Here is a 19073-nt window from a genome sequence, read left to right on the forward strand (position 1 = left end):
CCTAATGATCCTGAACTGTCCCTCAGCTCCCGGCTCTTTTTTTAATCATCTTTCCCTGAACCTAAACATCACTCAGCTCTATTTTATAAAGACGCTGCGAGACGTTAGTATAATTTATTTACATCTGGCAATCGATGTCTCATAGCCACTAATCACTTGGAAAGGGATGAACCCAGGACCCTGAGAAACTCTGCAGGTTTGAAATACCCACCCAGAGGCTCCTGAGATGGTTTATTTTGGCTGATTACTGAAAGTGCCAATCACATTTCGCTCACACAAACGAATTTAGAAGTTACATAGCTGTGTGAGAGTCTCCAATAGCCTGGGTAAATACTGCTGAACAAAATGGATTTGTTCAGTCTCGTTAATGGACGTAAGTTTCAGAATGTTATTTGTAATTTGCAACAGAACTTTTACACCATGGCAAATATTTTTACTGTCAGTATGGTCAGTTTAGGTAGTGCTTAGCATTTTTTCTTTATCATAGGTGTAGGGAGTGTGCTTGGAGTCTAGAAGGTTTTTCTCACTTTTTATGGCATAATTGAAAATGGCTACAATTGTTTTTTGTCTACTTTTGGACCAATGGCATAAAAAATGCTCTTTTTTCAAATAGACAACTATGTAACTATGTTGATGGATCAGTCCATTGCCACCCCCCTCAACAATCCAAGCACCATAGGCGCCATGGCTTAATGTAGTGATTATGGCGCAAGGAAGCTCTGGGTTCCAAACCCTACCCGCTATTGGGCCAATTCTATCCAAACCATACTCTATCCATCCTTCATTCTCTGTTTAGCCATCTCATTTGAATTCTGTCCACTCACAACCCTCCAACCTTCTATCAGCCCACCACTTATTCTGTCTATCCAGTTTTTTTGGGGGTGGAGTGGGGGAGGTGGGATTTAAAAAATATGCAGCAAAAATATAATGAGTATGTAAAAATGATAATACCCTGAAAAAATGGTGTAAAAAAATTAAACCTCAATAAAGCTCAGAAGATATCATGTGTCCACATTTGCCAACAGAGTAATTATAGAGTAATTTAAATGCATGAAAAAAGGACGAGAGGTGAAGTCAGATACAGAGGTGGGAAAATACCAGATTAATTAAATGCAAAATTTTCATCCTGACTTACAAAGCTCTTCGTAATGCCACACCCCACTACCTGCCCTCACCGATTAACAAATATACCCCTACTCCTAAGATCTAACAATGAACTACTCCTTGTACCTTCTCTAATCTTTTCTCATGCTAAACTGCAGGATTTCTCTTGTGCGACATCAACTCTTGTGCGACATCAACATCAATTCCCTTCCCTGAGCTGTCAGACCTTCTCCAAGTTTGCCCTTCTGTAAGAGTTCCCTAAAGATATTCTTTTTCAGGGCAGCCTACCACTCTACTCAGTGACTAACGCATTCCACTAACTAACCAATAAATGCCCTCATCTCACTCTCAACATCGTTCTCAACTTTACAGTCCTCCACCTCCTGTTTCTTACCCCTCATATCCAAGTAGTTTGCAAGTACCCACAGAAGTAGGGTCCTCAACTGCTCATGTATTTGTTTGTCAAATTTTATATTGTCTCAGAAGTATTGTAGCTTTGTCTTTTACAAAATAAGCTGCTAGATTGTAAAACACATGTAAAAAAAACACAAAAATAAAATAATACCAACTTTGAAAGAAATTGGTGAAACAATGGCTCTACAATAGGGCTCAAAACATACCACATGACATGCATCCTAGTGTCAACTTTTGCAAATGGTATCAATTTATATTTATAATTTGAACAGTCAAACTCCTACAATGCCTGAAAATGAGACACAGGCCCATATATCAAAATTGTACTTGTAATATATGAAATGGTTATGTCTCTTACATGGCACTGTAATTTCACAAGATAATGATAATGGCATACACTATGGTATTATTTTACTCAAAAAACGTTAGTTGTGCATAATCTGGTGATGGGGGTTTATCAGAGTGGCATATATCAAATTTACAAAATGTCAACCAAAAATGCAATGTGTGTAAAAAAAAATGCACAAAAAAAAATTCAAAACCTCAAACATTAACATACACTGGTGGAAAAAAACTGTGTGTCTAGAGCAGTGGCGGAGAACTTGCAGTATCAGGGCCACATGTGGCCTTCCAGGTCCTTACATGCGGCTGTTTGAGTGAATCCAAAGAGAACAAATCATTTTAATTTCAGTAATACTAATACAATAATACTATAAGTATTTTTTTTTTATTTTATTTCCAAAATAAATGTATTTAAATACCAAAGAATAAAATAAGTTTCAATGAAATAATCATCTCATTTGACTGGTGTTCTGTCAGATTTCTCTATCCCATCAAAAATCTCTACCCACATCATGTCTGGTGGCACAGATCAGCTGTGGCTTGTGCTGACCGTTCATGCTAGCACTCCTGATGGGTACAGAAATCTGATCAGAAAGGTATTGGACTCATAAATGGCACAGAATTGAACAGGGACATGAGCTGTACACCAAAATCACTTAATTAAGCTACGTTGTTTTGGTATTTAAAGTGTTCCTTTAAATGATGCATTCTGATGTTTAATGTTCTTTTTATTTAGCTATAGCTGAGTTAAACACAGAAACTTTTTAAAGCAGATTGAGACGATAAAATGAAATTCCATTGATTCTTAAGGGTTCAAAGTGACTTCAAAATTCAATTTCACCTTTTGTGCTTTTGATAGAAAGATTTGAAAACAGGAAAAATATATGATTGGGATTGGAAGGAGATTCTACAAAAATGAAACAGCCTTAGAAAAGCCCTGTGTGCATGTTGCAGAGGTAGCAATAGGCCATTAGTGGAGTAAGGATTGATAACTACGCAAGTGCAGTTGGCATCAAACTTCCACTTCTCATTTTTAATAGTTTACTACATTTAATGTAACTTAAAGGGACACTATAGTCACCAGAACAACTACAGCTTAATGTAGTTGTTCTGGTGAGTATAATGTTTCCCTACAGGCATTTTCATGTAAACACTGCAGTTTCAGAGAAAAGGCAGTGTTTACATTGCCTCTAGGGACACCTCCAAGTGGCCACTCCTCAGATGGCCACTTGAGGGGCTTCCTGGCTCAGGGCTGCACAGTAAGCAGCCCCGCCATTCAGCGTCCCCACGCTTTGCATGGAGACGCTGAATTTTCCTATGAGGAGGTCTTGATTGGCCAAAACGGCACTTGGCCCCGCCCCGTGACGATTTTAGCCAATCTAATGTTTTCCCTACGAGAAAGAATTGGATTGGCTAAAAAGCAGCCATGTTGATGATGTCACAAAGGGGGCAGAGCCTGCGCCGGCGGACCCGCGCATCGCTGGAAATAAGGTGAGTTTTAAACTTTTATAGGGGGGCAAAGTGGGGGGCAAGCCACCTAAATGATGGGTTTAGCACTATAGGGTCAGGAATACATGTTTGTGTTCCTGACCCCATAGTGATCCTTTAATTTTTTTTTAATTATGTAAAAAAATGTATTGTTTTTTAAATAATCTCACTTTTTATGTGACTGAGCAGCCATGTTGGGTCAGATTCTACTGTTATCTGACCAAATGTTGCCTAACTTGGCTGCTGCTACAGGTTCATATAGAGCATTCACAGCAGCAAGCATGTTAGGTTGAGCAGCAGTTGATCAAATAACAATAGCGAGATTTTAATACAAGTCAAAATACAATATTTTGAAAAGAAATTAAGATTTTTATGTATAATAAACTTTAAAAAAAAAAGTGAGAACATGATGTCAGCTGTCCTTTAACAGAGGTGACATGTACTTAAAGGGACACTATAGGCACCCAGACCACTTCATCTCATTGAAACAACAAAGGACACTGTGCATGAGATCAACCAGTGTTTTCAAATACCCCACAGTTTACCGCTCACGGTGATTTAATGCGCTCACGGTGATTTACGCTCAATGACCTTAGAGGAGGCAGAGACAGAGCAAGAGGAGTAAGGAGGGAGCAGAGGAACACTATAGTGTTAGGAATACAGCTTTTTTAAAAATGATGTGCAGTTGAAAGTACTGTTGTGAAAAGCTTTTTAGGCAAAAGTCAAGACTTTAAATGGAATTCTAAAAGAAATAGAGTAAGGATTGGGAGATGGGTGACGTGGCAGGAGAGTGGGTGTCAAAAGCAATAGAAAGGTCAAAAAGATTTAATGGAGAATAGTGACCTTTGGATTTTGCAGCAATTAAATCATTGTTCACTTTGCTTTGAATAGTTTCTGTACAGTGATAAGAACAGAAACCACAGTGAAGAGGGTCAAGTGTAGAATTGTAGAACATTGTTAAGAAAGTTAGATGTCTGAGTATAAACAAGTCGGTAACAAAGTTAAGAGTAAAGAGATAGTACTGGTTTGTTTGCTTTTTTTTAAAAAAAAAATATTTTCTTGGAATAGAGTTGTGAATACACAAAAATTTGTTTTTGTTTCTTTGAAAAATGTGCAGAATCTTGAAAAAGAAGAGAAAGAAGACTTGGGAAGGATGAAAGAGGATCATATTTCTCAGATTATATCTACGTAATCATGCAAGCCTGTATATTTTTTCTAGATCCCATTTTAAAAAAACTCAAATATCTTCATTCACAAATTGTACAATGCGCAAAGCAGAAATGATAGAAAAAGGTTTACAAACCCTGAAATAAATGTGAGGTTGTAGCATAATATATATGACAGATAGAACTGAACGTTAACTGAGAAACTGGGCCAAGAAAGGTACTCAAAGAAAGAGAGAGACATAGACAGGTCAGAGTTAGGGATAGAACAAAAAATGAAGGAAAAACACTTTATGGTGCAAGGGGTAGAACAAAAAGATAAAAGGAAGAATGGATACAAGAACTGCAGAAGCCTCTTCTTCAATAACTAATGAAATATTTGTAGGACAGCCAAGCAAGCAGAGCTGAGTGCTGCTTGAATTGTATAGTGAGATCATTGAGATCCCCCCTCTCGTAGTATTAGATTTCGAGTTATAAAAGTAGTAAAGTTAAAATATTTATTTTATTAAGTGACATAAGTACCTACCAAAGATTTTGAACTTATGGGAAGCGGGAAAGCAGGGGATAAAATAGTATTTGGCAGTACTTCTGCCTCCTAAAGAGGGTATGTTGCAGATATGGATTCCACACTTAGAAAGCTCAACCTTCATCCTTAATTATATGTAATGTGAGGATAAATGTGCTTGATCTCTTTCTGACTATTATGTCCGACAGTCCATGCTTTTTTTCTGATGATACTGAGCTTCACTTTCCCCTTTTCCTGTCTGTTGCCTTTTCTACCTCAAAAGCCTTTTTAAAAACGTAAACCATCCAACACCTCCCTTCCTTCATCTCCCTCACAGAACTCAAATGTCCTTCAATAAGTTGACTCTCTCCCACAAACACACATAACCTTGGCTCTCTTAATCACCTCCCTCACTTTTCTGAAACATTTTTTTTCTCCTCAATATTTCTAACATCTCACCATATTCCTTCTCACACATTTCCATCCCAGCTTCCTCGCACATATTATCTTGTCCTCCCTCTACCTCAGTTGTTTACACCTCCATTCCCCTCACACTTTATTGATCACCATCTATATTCCTAAATACAGTATCCTCTCCTTTCTCTCACACGATGTCTCCTGTCTTTTTTCTTTTCTCTCCCAACTTCATCTTCCCTTTCCTTCCTTCACATATGTTGCCCTTTCTATCCCTCTTTTCATGTATCACATTTTCATATTTCTGGCACATCTCCTCTCTTTACACGTATTAGATTTTTTTTTTTCTCACCGTGTTCTTACAATTCTTTCACTTTTCTATCTACATCTCCTTTTTTAAATAATATATTTGTGTTACAAGGTCTAAAGAGAGAGAGAGAGAGATGAGAAAAAAAGGGATTAAACAAAATCCTCTTGTATTACAGCAAATCAATGGCCTACATTTATCAAAAACTGTACTTTTATCTCACATGAGATAATATCACATCAAGCCTTGTTATTCCATGGTTTGCATGCTTTGATTGAATCACTACGTAAAATGGCATTGCCTAAATATATCATCTCTAGCAGGAGATAACGGAATGTGATTTGAAAACGCTGTCCAGAGTTTAATTATAGGTGAAAAAAACAAGGATTTCTAATGAGAGATTAAGAAGGACACAAATAAAGAAAATTAAGAGGGTGAAGAAGAGAAGCCAAGACAGAACATGTTACAAAAAATTAAAAGAACAGGAAATAAAAGCATAAACTTGTAGAATGTTGGAAATAAGGTAATACGGTATCTGAAGGTCCATAGGTTTTAATTAGTACTCAGGGTTAAATGACAGGAGCAGAGTATAATGGACCATCAATGGAATGTGGCTAATGATTTCTTCCATAATTTCTCCTTTTACTTAAACCGGCAACCTGCAATATGTACGTGTTCAGAATACTATGAACATAAATACTGCACCACTAGATTAACTTCTAGAACGTTTTGACATACTTAGATAGCAATGATTGATGTACGTTTTTAGTTTCTATTAAACCTTTAAGGCTAAAAGCAGTTAAGGGCATGACTTTTGTACAATCTTCACTAAATGCCGACTGCACTGTAACCCCTTTTAGTGTGCTAGTTTAGTGAACAAGATGTCCCTTTTTAAGACTACCGATAATCATTACTTGTTATCTGAGAGTCTACCCATGATTTTGTGGTGTTAAGACACAAAGCAAATCAATAGAGTAGGTGCCATCTGTAGCAGCTGACAGATCAATGTACAGTACATAATAGAGGAAAATAGTCAAAATATGGATGTTTTCAGAACCACGTGTCTCACATTTCACAGTTGAAACTGTTTGTTGTCTCCAGTAAAGCACAGGCTAGATTAAATTAAGTTATGTATGAGCTATATGGCAAATTGCTGAAAATGGATTTTCTGAGAATCTTTCAAACCCAGTAGAAAATGTAGAAAAAAATGGACGCGGTTTATTCTTTATTAATAGTTTATTTTGTTTAGAGGCTTTTTTTCTCTCTTGATTTTCCAGTTTCTTGACCTACTTCTCACCAAATTTGAAAAGCTGGGATATAAATAATGATTTGAGTAGTGTTTGTTTGGAAATGAGAGTGGGATTGGATTATACATAATATTACTGGAATTTGCTTTTTGTTTGTATCTGCTCATTTGTGGCATCAGTAAGTCTGGTGAGGGTATAGTGGAGACATGAATACTGTCAAAAGCATTATTGCAGGCACAAAGGAAATCATGAAGCTATATATATATATATATATATATATATATATATGAATGAACAGAAAAAAGAAGGAAACCGCGCCCTAGACCAAAAAAATATATAGATGGTATACGTACACAATGGTAATGCTGATGGTCTCTATACAATTGACCTCAAAATAAAGAACATAAAGAATATGGTGCAGTAAATTAAATACAATGGGTGTGTGAATGGATGCTTAAGTAAGTTCACACTCACATTTCCTAGAGCTAACTCAGAGCTCAGCTGTTAATGCTTTCGCTTCATCTGGTGTAAAGTGCGGTGTGTCAGCCTGTTCGGCATACGCCCCTGCTTGCAATAGGAAATCTTCCATAATCTCTTCGAGTAAATCAAATAAGTCAATGAATGCTATGTATCACAATTGTGAATTAGCAGTACAGCAGTACTAGCAGTATTAGCAGTTTCCCCAACTCCCCAAAATGTAGAAATACAGGATATCCTTGCACTCACGCTCATAAATTGTTGTTTGCCGGGTGCTTGGAATCCAGGGAAAAAGTTATACTTCGGGTAAATAGTGATCAGCACTCTCGGTCTTTAGCAGGTTGAAACTTATATTTTATTGAAAATCCATTAAAAGATCAACGTTTCAGTTCCTCTTGGAACTTTCATCAGGATCAGACATACAGTATATGTAAAAACATTGCATTTATATACCTAAAGTATCAGTGAAATTAGCCCATCAATGACTTACCCAGGGCCAGCGCGTCCATAAGGCGGCACAGGCGGCCGCCTTAGGGCGCCAGAGGAGGGGGGCGCAAAAATCCGAATCCCCTGCCTCTGGCTGGAGACTCGGATTTTTAATCTCACCTCTCTCCCTGCAGCCAGCACACAGCAGGAGCCTGGCAGTGAAGTCAGCCGTCCTCCTCTGATGATGTCAGAAGGGGGCGGGACTTCTACTGCTCCCAGACTCCCCAGCGGTCCTGATTGCAGCTCCAGCCTCCAGTGCAGCCCGTCCCATCCGACCACCAGGGATAAGGTCTCCCTCCTGGCCCAAGGTAAGCCTCTGGGAGGGGAAGGGGAATAACTTTCAGTATGTTTACTTTTATTTTATTTTTTAAATCAAAACGTTTTTTTTTGGGTTTTTTTTGCAGCCCCTCTCTACTGCCCCTGCCCCCACTATACTACCCCTGCCCCCACCATACTACCCCTGCCCCCACCATACTACCCCTGCCCCACTATATGTGCCTCCTCTATTTCCCTCTACAGACCCTGCCCCCTGCCTCTGCCCCCCTTTCACACGCCTCTAGTGCCCCTGTCTCCCCCCTCTACTTCCCCTACCACCTATACAGCCCCTGTTCCCCCCCGACCCTCCTCTAATTCCCATTTACCCCCACCATACTGTTCATGTGACACCACTTTATTGCCTCAGTGTCCCTCGTTACAGCCTGTGCCCACACCATACTGCCCGTGTCCCCCTCTACTGCCCGTTTCCAACCACATTGCCCATTTGCTCCCACCACAGCCCCTATACTCCCTTCTACAGCCCCTAACTCCCTTACTTCACATCCCTTCCACTCCCTTGTACAGCCCCTATTCCCTTACTACAGTCCTTACCCCAACTACAGCCCCTCTCCCCCAATTGCTGCCCATATCCCCCACACTACAGCCCCTGTTCCCACTTGCAGCCATCAACCTACTTCAGTCCCTAACCCCCTACTACAGCCCCAATTCCCCCACTACATTTACTAAGCCCCCAATTACAGCCCCTAACTCTCAACTACAGCCCCTGTCCCCCTACTACAGCCCCTAACTACTCAATTACAGCCCCTAACTCTCAACTACAGCCCCTGTCCCCCTACCACAGCCCCTAACTCCTCAATTAAAGCCCCTATTACCCCACTAAAACTCACTACCAGCCCCCCCACCCACGATTAGGTTCTGGATCTGCCCCTGCTTTGTATACCTGTGTCTGCATGTCTCTGTATGACTATGTCTGTCTGTGTATGAAATTGTATGTATGTCTGTGTCTGTATGTCTCTATATGACTGTGTCCGTGTGTTTCTGCCTGTCTCTGTATGACCGTATCCATATGTCTCTGTATGCCTTGTTCTGTGTATATATGTCCCTGCATGCCTGTGTAAGTATGTCTCTGCATGCCTGTGTGCATCTGTATGCTTTGTTCTGTATGTCTCTGTATGCCTGCATCTTCATGTCTCTGTATGTCTGTGTTTGTATAACTGTGTCTTTATTTATCTATATGTGTGTGTCTGTGTACCTGTATGTGTTGATTGTATGACTGTGTTTGTTTGATTGTGTGCCTGCATATTTCTGTGACTATGTGCCTGTATGTGTGTGTAGCTATATATCTATGTCTATATGGCTTGGCAGAGAAAAGTTACACAAAGGGCCCTGAGGGGAAGAGGGACACACAAAAAACAGACTGAGGGGAGAGACCCACAGAAAAGGGCTGTGGGAAAGAAAGACACAGAGAGGGGCTGGGAGGGGGGGGGGGGGGCGGCACCGCTAAAGATACATCTTATTTGTGTGTCGGGGGGGGGGGGGCGGCAAAATTCACCTTCGCCTGTGTAGCCAAAAATCGTTGCACCGGCCCTGGACTTACCCCTGTGCTCTAGGTGGTGGGAGCGCTTTTCTTTATTATTTTCGTTTTCACTTTAGGTAGCACTTAGCACTTAGGTAGTTAGTATGTGGTGATTTTCTAGTTAACCAGATTCTTTAGTTACTTAGGACAGGCAGCCTTTGCTAATTGTGGTATGCTCTAGTATCCCTGGTGATAAGGACTTAATTTACCTAGGGCTCAGTACCACTCTGGTACCCACTATATATTTTTTTAGGCAGCCTTATGAGAGTTAAGAGATTTTCCTACACATTTTTTTTGTGTTGGATTCCTAGCTTCCTTAGCTTAGGAAGCTGTGCGTTAGGGTGGCATAGGGGATTGGGGGTCTCTCTTTTTTTCTTTTCCCTCCACCTACTACTTATTACTCTTTCTCTCTTCCTCTCCTGGTATCTGGCAACTAGGCTCTTTATACTGTGATCAGAGCTACTATCCTGGGATCCCCTTGTTTCAAGGGTCTCCCCCCTTTTTTTGTATTCTTTTAGTTGGGTTACCCCCTACCTTGTAGCTCTGAGGTAGGCATTTATAGGATAAGTCCACGGCTTTACATATGTCTGTGACACTGTGGATCTACCCTATATCCCTCTTTTCAATTTACATTTTATATACTATACTTCAGGTGAAAGGGGTTTTCATCCACACTTTTTTTTCCCCACCACAACTCTTTTGGTATGTACTTTACGAGTAACACCAAGCCTCCGTAGCAAACCAATAACAAACTTCATGCTGATGAGTTGCATTAACAACAAAACAGTTGTCCATGAGTGGTTCACCGACTTTGCTCCTCTTCCTGAGTTGTTTCAAAGCTGTTGTATACAGCAAACACATACTCCAAGGAATCCATGTATAAAGAGGAATTGAGGCAAAAACGTGTTTCTTTCTTGATTTCTTGATTTGCATATGCCTACCCAGAATCCCATGCAGTAGTGAGAGCATTGTTAAAGTGATATTTCTGTGGGAAAAGCAAGTCTTATGGCTTGTCTGGTGTGTGTATTTGTGTTTAGCAATGTAACTATCCACTTACTTCAGGTGGAAGGGCTTTTCATCCACACTTTTACTCCCCACCACAATGTTTTAGTATGTGTGTGTGTGTGTGTGTATACTTACATTTTGGACAGGTCCTAATCATAGGAACAACACATCTATAATATATATCTATAGTATATATATATATATATGTGTGTGTGTGTGTTTTTCCTATGATTAGGACCTGTCCAAAAGATATTTCATCATGGGGGCCATTTATTCAGCCCTATTTATTCGCCTTAGTTTGTGTATCTATAATTAATTGGCGCATCACATTTTAATATGGCTTATTTAACATTTCAGCAAGGAAGTCATTTGAGTATTTTCCAGAAATTAGGTTTAACTTTAAATTAAATTTTAAAGCAGACTAATGATGAAAAAAAAGTGATGTTTTGTTTGTACATTTAATTACTTTGTATCAGAGAGAAAAGTGTTTAACAGACTTAGAGCAAAATTGATTTGTTGGCTGTGTTCCGGCTCTTTTAGGATTAGTGGAATGTGGAATTAGATAAATGGAGAAAGAGCATAAGAGGTGATGTGGAGTGGGTTTGGGCCAAGCAGGAACTATATCTTTAATAGGTACAGAACAAAACTGGGCAAAAGTAACTGGTGACAGTTAAGGGGTCCAAGAGTATTAGTAAAGAATAGTACCTATATATTAAGCAGATGTTATTTGAGATCTTTATTAAGGCTGTACGAGTGGAGTAAATGGTTCAAAAGCAAAACAGGGGCTAGAGAAGAAGATAATTATGAAGGATATTAATCTGTTGAATATGCAATGGTTTGCCCAAAAATGTTTAGAGGATTGAAGCAGTAGCTAGACTAAATAGATGATCCAGGCAAGAGTTCTTCAAAACTGCTATTATAAATGTAGATGTGCAGGGGAACAATTAAAGGATACTTGTAGTAAGCATCAATTTTTAATTTTTTGCCAAAATTACATGAAAACTCTGTAGAACCCCGAGGAAGACCCATTATTAGTGGAATAAATTCAATAACTGCACATCTATCAGAATTCAGAATCATAGATTATCATTTTGTGAGGGATCAGTTTCCTAGGCCGATATTATGCAGCACAGGACCACTTTTGAAGGTATTGTGTTTTTTATTGCTAGGGTTGGGTGCAATATGAGTGACAGTCAGTTTTGTCAAAGGCCGAATAAATAAATTGTGAAGTGTACAGGAAAATGTTCATATCGAAAACAGAATAGATTTCACGGAATCCGAGTAAACAGCAGGGATACTAACACATTAGTTGTCTATTCCCAGCAAACTGGAGGGTTTTTATATATTATACCGGATCTGATAAGGATTACAGTACATCAGGTGTCTTTAAAACACCATGTCACACTCTTTTCATGCAATATAGGCCTCGATTTAATATTGTTGTCTAAGCTTTCCCAATGATTTCATATTTTTGGTTTAATCAAATGATTTTTTTCAACATGTCTAATCATGTATCGTATATAAATACATATATCACAAAATATTATTTTTTTACATTTTTAATAATTTTAATAGTTTATCCAAATGTAGTAAATCATTTGGAAATCTTATCCAGCAATATTAAATTGAGGTCATAGTAGGGTGTCTATTTTAGTTCCCTGCAAACCCATTTTCTTATTTCTTTATTTTCTATCTCTCTGAACACCAACACTCCAAACCTAGTTAGTAGATAAGAGCAGTTTGAGCACAGATAGGTAATCCTTTATAAAATGCTTCTTTGTGTACTTTCTGTTCCTTGATTTGACACCAATTGTAAAGTGTATTTACGTTCTTACTGTACACATTAGAAATGTGCCATTTTTCTATGCACTAATACTTAAACATCTGCAAGATGTTTCCTATGATTTCCTTCACTGGTATGTGCTGGAATATAAATTATCTTTTTGTTATGTGATTTGCTAAATCAAATCAAAACTGATTAGTAAAAAATACACGCATTGTTGCTGTGAATTTACAGATGCTTAATGTCCAATGTTTTGACAGATTGTTTTGCTGGGACTAGGTTTGCCAGATCACAATTTTAATTATGAATGCCTTGAAAAAATGAATAAACTACTCTGAAATGTATTTATTATGTATTTATTACAGTTGTCTTTAATATTAGTAGATATCATTGTGTATTTCTCGTGGCTGTTTTGAACACATTTTGATACTGTGTCTGCCACAGTATGTTTTAATATTTGGATGTTATAATATTTTTGTTACATTATATGTAACAAATACACTAGTTTGTGTTTAGCTGGCCCCATGAGTGCAAAATGTCAGCATAGTAGACCATATTAACGTTCTCATGTTTTTAATGTTACGATGCAAAATTGGTAAATACGTGTTACAGTGTTGCTGGGTATTATTTGTGAGGATTTAGAGACCCAACAGTTAAAATTTCATAAACAAACATGATACCTTTTTCAATCATCTTTTTTGTTTGAAAACACTGGCATCTAAGGGAGTTTCATTTGCAGAATTGCATTTTTTTCACAGTTATTTCATCACCAATTCCCTCCTTAATAATAATAAAAAAATTGTAAAAACAAAAATAATCAACAAAAAAGTGTATTTATGGAATAGTAAGTATGTGTAGTTCTGGGATCAGGGATTCCGATAACAAAGTGTATGGGTATGTAAGGGACAAATAGAGGTCCCAGTCCTGAGATTCTAACACAATTACTATTGGCTATCTGATATCTACGTGGTAAAATAAAATGCAGACAAGTCTATTGTAGTCCTATCAGTGCTCAGAACACTTTTGGGGGCTAGCTATTGCACAGACTGCAACCCCGATTCTTCAACTGCCATTGGTAGAATCAGAATGATGAGCCCAGTAGTTTCTAAACTGAAAGGTAGCTAACAAAGGTGCAAAGACGTAGAACAGAGTTAACATTGTCTGCACTGTCCAGGTTTGTATTAGAACCATTGTTAAAATAAATATTTTAAACAAACTCGTGATATCAGCACCCAATCATAATCTGTGAATCACTGAGTGCATCACTGTCTTCCAATGGGAAACATGATTCTTTGAACTCTTTGAAATGTTGAAACATCTGGGAATGTGGTGCAAAAACGTAGAAAGGGAGGAGTTACCATTGGAACGTGCATGCTGGTTCCACTGGTTTCCATGGTGATTGACCTACATAGTACTTTACATCATATTTTAAAACACAACACTTTGATATATCCCCCACATTGCATTCACCGTGCCTTAAAATCTGTAATAAAAGAGATTCCACCTATGACCAGCAAAATATACACATTTTGAGTACTAGATGATGATGGTGTGTGTGTGTGTGTGTATATATATATATATATATATATATATATATATATATATATATATATATATATATATATATAGTTTCTGAAGACTGAACCTCTTTTCAAGATGGAAACAGAAAAACAGAAATATCCATAATATATGATTGTCAGAGATGTACTATGAAGTATATACTTTGTTGACATTTGCAGCAACAAATAATATGTATAGTAATGGTCCCGCAGGTCAACAGCAATGATAATGTTATATTCCCCAGTCTCTCGCCTATCTGAGAGGAAAGTGCATTCCTTCCCAGTCTTTTTAATCTCGAGCTTTGAAACTATGACATAGAATAACAAGGAGGCAAAAATATGTCTAAACTCAGAACATATGGCAAGTCATTAAAAATGTATCATTGTCTCTCCCTTGACTGCTTGCTCCTGAGTAGGCTAGGTTTTGCATCATATTAGATAAAATAATTCCTATTTGAGAGGGGTTTGCAGGGCATTAATTAAAAGTATCCCTGGCATCAAAAGTGTTACCCTTTTCCAGAATCTCTACCTTGGTAGTAGAATATTGTTTGTTAAAGTTCTGCGCATATGAATTTCTGTATGAACTGATATCACTTATTTGTTCTACTACACTGTCAGACAATGGTAAGCGCTACACTGCCTTACATCATACACTACTAGATATAAACACGATGTGGCCAGGTATACTATTTGAATTCTGTATCACAAGATAACATGTAAAACAGCAACTGCTGCTTTGCATTAGTGCAAGTTTATCCATTTTGTACTATATTACTATATATACAGCGTAGAATTATTTAGCACACACTAGGGTTTTCATTGTTTTCCATTCTCTTATTACTGATTTAGTCCTTTAGTACAGGTTAACAATAAGACATGGTCTGATCTCCATCAATCACCATACATATCTATTTATCCGGCCTTAAAGTTTTAGAATTTTGTATTGTTATAACCTGGCATTAAAATGGAGTGCATTTGGGTTGTTTACCCTTTTTTTTATACAACACAAGTAACACTATGAATGGGCAACCTTCTAATCAAGAATCAAAAAAAAATCTTTATTGAATGCTCAGTACTTAGAATGATGATAGAACGATAAAATGACCTTAATTTCTTTGGGGTACGTTTCTACCAACGTTGTGACATCTACACGCTACACTTTTTGACCGTGCTGCTTGGTAAAACGTCTCAAACTCTGTCAGGGTGAATGGGAAGTGATTTTCCTATATATCCACCAATTCCAAATCTGATGAAGGTCTGGACTTTGACAGATTCATTCTAAGACACGCAAGTACTTAACTTTAAACCACTCTGCAAGATTCAACAGTTAATGTAAAGCCCCATGAATCTTACCTCTGGTGCTGGTGAATGCTGATGTCCTTGAGCTGTAAATGTGTTGTCCATTGTGACCTTATCTAAACTGAAGACAGATTCTTGAAGGAAGCCAACAATCTTAGTCATTTTTTATTTTGTGTTTTTTTTATTTATTTTTTTCATTCAAACCCACGTGCACTGAAAACTCTTCTTGAGATTTTGAGAAATGTATTTTGATCTGGGCATGATTTAGTTCACAAACCTGCGCTGTGAAGAACAGACAAGCAACATTCATGTTTTTTTTTATAGAAAATGAATCCTGTTACTATAGCTAGATGTCCACATGCAGTTTTCAACAAATACAATAGACGATGGATCAATATATTCAGTAAAGATATGAAAAGAGAAGTTTTGTGTTACTCTTTATCTAATATTAGGATTTAGATGAAGATTTAAACATATTCTAAGTTAACATAATTTTTTTTTTTTTTTTAATCTTTTGTATACGTTCATATTATGTATTTAAATATGGTGCTTGAGGACCCAGTGAGGTCCTCCTTGTAGCTCTGCATGAATTTTATTACACCTTGTTCATGGTCCCATCCCATTTTCTACTGGCTCAATACTTCCACTTTCTTGTATGAGCTGGTGCAGGTGTAGACACTTATAAACCTACCCTGCGTTGATGTCCACCCGTCTTGTAACCTCCCCACTTATGCATGTGAGTTGAATCTTTGTTGGCTAGTTGTATTTAACCATTTTATGATTCCATTTCTCCTCAATCCTCACACTTTTCTTTGTTTTAACTGATATGGAAATTAAAACTATCTCCTCATTTTCCATTATGTAATGTATTCTACTTGCTAGATTATGCAAAAACAATTTTAAAAACACATACATATAAGGCTCTTATCACTCTTAAGGGCATTTTATATGTGCAATGCTGCATGCACAATAAAAACAATGGTCAGTACAGATGTTTCAGATCTAACCAGCTCGGAGTCCCTGTGAAGCTCTGGAATCTGCTTCCATGACAGCTACTAACAAGGGTTTGCTCCAGTGCACTAAATAAAAAAATAAAATAAAATAAAACCGCAAACGCCTGAAGTGCATACACATTTCATCTGCTCTGTGCAGATTTTCTCAGTTCTAGTGAATAAATAAAAGGCTCACAATGCTCGCACCTCTTACCGTGCATAAATTAAACAAAAATGAAATGTTGCCTACTTTATTAAAGATTGGAAAATAATATCCTACAATAAAAAACATTGAAAATCATGGCTGACTTTTGAACTTATGGTTGGGAGGGCAGAGTTAGAAGAGTTTCTATATTATACTTGGATGCAATAATGGAATATTGCAGAAGCTCTGAATACTTATATTTTATTCAAATAAAAAACTACAGTGTCAGAAGCTTTGCATATATATAGCTACTCCAAACTAGTATCTGCTAGCCATACCTATTTGCTGTTTTTGCCCTGGAAAATCTAAAAGTTGATTGAACTTTCCAGGTTAGGTTATAAATCTCAGAACATACCTCCACTTTGAGTGCTGGTCACACCAGCTTGGGAAGGTCTGGACTGAAGAGCTGTTTACCAGAACTGCCCCTCACTTATCCCTTTAACCCCTTAAGGATCAAACTTCTGGAATAAAAGGTAATCATGACATGTCACACATGTCACGTGTCCTTAAGGGGTTAAGGAATGGGGAAAAGATACAAAGATCCATATGGTAACATAACTCAAGTAGTGCGTCAATTCTAATATAAGGTAGTAGGAGGTATACATAACCAAATAAGTCATACTCAATGTGCATAAATACAGTAAAACCATGTAAGGGTGGAATAACAGATATGTGCCATTGGGTAAACATCTACTGTTTGTTACCATAAAAAATTTATAATTTGTTAAGATACTTGTGAATCTGTAAATTAATCTCCCTTCTGTCGAAGTCTTTGTATACAGTGCTCTCCTCTGGCATCTCCCTCTCCCATTGTAACTAATCAAACCATTTTTGAATGGTTTGACTTTTTTAACTGCAATACGCTAGTCCCGCTTCCTGTCTTCCGATCATTGCAAAAACATCCATTTACTTTCCTGAGTTAAGCACTAACATACAGAGAAATCTCATTGGCTGATAGAGTCGTTTGATGGCTCTCAGCCAATAAACTAATAGAAGCTCTACAGCATTAGTAATGGATGTGGGGAGTGGCACATGGTGGAACACAGATGAAAAGTCAAACCATTCAAAAACGGTTTGACTACTTACAGTGCTAGAGCACTCGTGGCAATTAATCACTGCAATGAGCTGCAGTGCTTATGGTTCCTGGAGTGTTCCTTTAATATGGAAGGTAAAATGTTTGAATAATAAGCATCTGCTGCCAAATACACCAATGTTTGCACCTCTTAGTACTTTAATCTCATGGAATTTATTTGCTTTATGACAAATGTATTTTATGCTTATTTTACACCTGGCAGGTAGAAGGTTAACGTTTTTATTTTTATTTTTATTTTCTTGTCTTTTTTAAAAAGATATGTCAAGAAACCAGTAAGTGTTGGCAATGTTCAGAACTAAATAAAAAGGTGTTGATCACATCTCTGTGTGGGTATTGTTGAAATGCCACACTAAATTGAAGAGAGAGATCTCTGGACAGAGAAAAAAGAAGCAAGTATTGACTGTCAATGACATAGGAATCCATTATCTTAGCAGTATTCTTGCAACAATGCACATTGCAGCAGTAGAGCCAGATAATTTGCACGTCCTTCGGTCATTTGCAATGCATTTTGTCATTTATAACTATTAATCCCCATATTAGTTACACACTGTGAACATACTGGCTCTCTAAACTAAGGGGAATATAAATACACTATCAGATACACTCTGATCAATGATATAAGTTATTTATTGCCATGGCATTCCATTTCTGAAACCAGGACGGAGGCTACAGGTAGTACAATCTATTAGTATTTTCTTTGAGAGTACAATGTATAAAAACAGTATAAAGCCATTGTCACGGGTTCATGAGTATATTGTTGTTATTCCTTCAATCCTCAACTAGTCCTAATTCCAGATGTGCTGAATATAGTGAAAGTATCCCCTTTGTGTAGAGTTTCCCCAATATAATGGACGCAATCAGTCATATTGGGTAAAAGCAGCAATCTGAACTTTATTAGGCCACACTCGGCTTTTTATGCAGTGCCCCTAGAATGGGGTTTCCAATACAAAATCACAGGGGTTTCCTTCCCACAAGCTATTGTGTTTGAGAGATAATTAAGCTAATATAATTATCTCTCAAATAGGAAAACTTACATTCAATTTTTAAATATCACAAAAATACATGACAACAGCTTAGGAACCCCACAACAATTATATCCCCAAATAGCCCCAATCTGAGCGCACAGCATATCCAAAAAGCGCTCAGATCGGTTTGGTAAAACTAAAGTTATGTCCGTGCATATATGTACTGGCTTCCTGGTAGAGGTGGTATTGTCAATTTCAAAAGGGGTTAATTTGATTGTATGGGAGGTTAGAGTTTACAACCAAAATTCCTCTTTGAAGCTAGGACCCCAGCAGAGCTACTCTGTACGGTGTGAGAAGTCACACGTAAGTGGCC

At 37.7% G+C, this 19073-nt stretch overlaps 1 protein-coding gene across 3 annotated transcripts in view; it reads left to right on the forward strand.

Moving 5' to 3' along the window:
* NTNG1 (netrin G1) overlaps positions 1–19073 on the forward strand; it is a 262767-nt gene that overhangs the window by 163960 nt on the left and 79734 nt on the right. The window lies entirely within an intron of this gene.

Source organism: Pelobates fuscus, chromosome 7, assembly GCF_036172605.1.
Source record: "Pelobates fuscus isolate aPelFus1 chromosome 7, aPelFus1.pri, whole genome shotgun sequence".
Lineage (NCBI taxonomy): Eukaryota > Metazoa > Chordata > Amphibia > Anura > Pelobatidae > Pelobates > Pelobates fuscus.